This window comes from Maylandia zebra, unplaced genomic scaffold (genome assembly GCF_041146795.1).
Source record: "Maylandia zebra isolate NMK-2024a unplaced genomic scaffold, Mzebra_GT3a scaffold09, whole genome shotgun sequence".
Lineage (NCBI taxonomy): Eukaryota > Metazoa > Chordata > Actinopteri > Cichliformes > Cichlidae > Maylandia > Maylandia zebra.
In genome coordinates, this window is record NW_027490039.1 from 550,001 (window position 1) to 552,500 (window position 2,500).

Consider the following 2,500-nt stretch of genomic DNA (forward strand, 5'->3'; position numbering starts at 1 on the left):
ATTTGGCCGAGGCAGAGAGTCGGCCTCCTCTCTCCCTTACGGTCGAAAAAGATGTGCTGCTGTCGAACTGGCCATTACATCCTCACCTGATCTAGTCCCCCATTAGATCCGCCCCCCCACCGCAGTTACCCCGTACCACATATCTAGCACGGACCTTGACCTCCAGCAGGCCCCGGGGACCCACATTACCCCCCCCCCCCCCCCCCCCCCCTTCCCCCTGCAGTTACCCTGTACCACATGTCTAGCATGGACCTTGACTTCCAGCAGGCCCCGTGGACCCACATTACCCCCCCCTGCAGTTACCCTGTGCCACATATCTAGCATGGACCTGGACCTCCAGCAGGCCCTGGGGACCCACATACTCCCCTGCTCTACTCCCCCACTAGCTTTCCTTTCTTGCAGTTACGCTCCAGCGCATATCCAGCATGGACCTTGACCTCCAGCAGGCCCCGTGAACCCACATTACCCCCCCCCCTCCTGCAGTTAACCCTGTACCACATATCTAGCACGGACCTTGACCTCCAGCAGGCCCCGTGGACCCACATTACCCCCCCCCCCCCCCCCTGCAGTTACCCTGTGCCACATGTCTAGCATGGACCTTGACTTCCAGCAGGCCCCGGGGACCCACATTACCCCCCCCCCCCCCCTCCTGCAGTTAACCCTGTACCACATATCTAGCACGGACCTTGACCTCCAGCAGGCCCCGTGGACCCACATTACCCCCCCCCCCTGCAGTTACCCTGTGCCACATGTCTAGCATGGACCTGGACCTCCAGCAGGCCCCGGGGACCCACACTTAAGCCCCCTCCCACTAACAAAGCAGAACACCACTGGCAAAATCCTCGTGCCCCTGGTACTCCAGAAAGCACATTGAAATGTGCCCCTGGTACACTGCGCAGAAGAACTGCCGCACACACACACACACACACGCACGCACGCACGCACGCACGCACGCACGCACGCACTGCTTGTGCCTATGGTACGACAACTTTTCTCGTGCCTATGGTACGACAATTTTTCTCGTGCCTATGGTACAACAACTTTTTGCCGTGCCCCTGGTACACCGCTCACTAGCACTTTGCCACACAAACTCTCCTCGTGCCTATGGTACGACAACTTTTCTCGTGCCTATGGTACAACAACTTTCCTCCGTGCCCCTGGTACGACAGCTTTTCTCGTGCCTATGGTACAACAACTTTTCGCCGTGCCCCTGGTACACCGCTCAGTAGCACTTTGCCACACAAACTCTCCTCGTGCCTATGGTACGACAACTTTTCTCGTGCCTATGGTACAACAACTTTCCTCCGTGCCCCTGGTACGACAGCTTTTCTTGTGCCTATGGTACAACAACTTTTCTCGTGCCTATGGTACAACAACTTTTCGCCGTGCCCCTGGTACACCGCTCAGTAGCACTTTGCCACACACACACTCTCCTCGTGCCTATGGTACGACAACTTTTCTCGTGCCTATGGTACAACAACTTTCCTCCGTGCCCCTGGTACGACAGCTTTTCTTGTGCCTATGGTACAACAACTTTTCTCGTGCCTATGGTACAACAACTTTTCGCCGTGCCCCTGGTACACCGCTCAGTAGCACTTTGCCACACACACACTCTCCTCGTGCCTATGGTACGACAACTTTTCTCGTGCCTATGGTACAACAACTTTCCTCCGTGCCCCTGGTACGACAGCTTTTCTCGTGCCTATGGTACAACAACTTTTCTCGTGCCTATGGTACAACAACTTTTCGCCGTGCCCCTGGTACACCGCTCAGTAGCACTTTGCCGCACACGCACACTCCTCGTACCTATGGTACGACAACTTTTCTCGTGCCTATGGTACGACAACTTTTCTCGTGCCTATGGTACAACAACTTTTCGCCGTGCCCCTGGTACACCGCTCAGTAGCACTTTGCCACACAAACTCTCCTCGTGCCTATGGTACGACAACTTTTCTCGTGCCTATGGTACAACAACTTTCCTCCGTGCCCCTGGTATGACAGCTTTTCTCGTGCCTATGGTACAACAACTTTTCTCGTGCCTATGGTACAACAACTTTTCGCCCTGCCCCTGGTACACCGCTCAGTAGCACTTTGCCACACACACACACACCACTCGTGCCTATGGTACGACAACTTTTCTCGTGCCTATGGTACGACAACTTTTCTCGTGCCTATGGTACAACAACCTTTCCCCGTGCCCCTGGGACACTGCGCAGAAAGTCTTTGCCACACACACACACCACTCGTGCCTATGGTACGACAAAAGGCCCCGGGGACCTACATCGCACCTTGCTCTTGCCTCCCTTACAGCTGAAAAAGGTCCATGCCTGTGCCCTGGCCCTGCTGAAATTCCCTCTCCATTTAGCCGAGGCAGTGAGTCGGCCTCCTGTCTCCCTTTACGGTCGAAAAAGATGTGCTCCTGGGCGCGCTGGCCCTGCTGCTACTCACATCGGGCATGGACCTGGACCTCCAGCAGGCCCCGGGGACCTACATCACACCT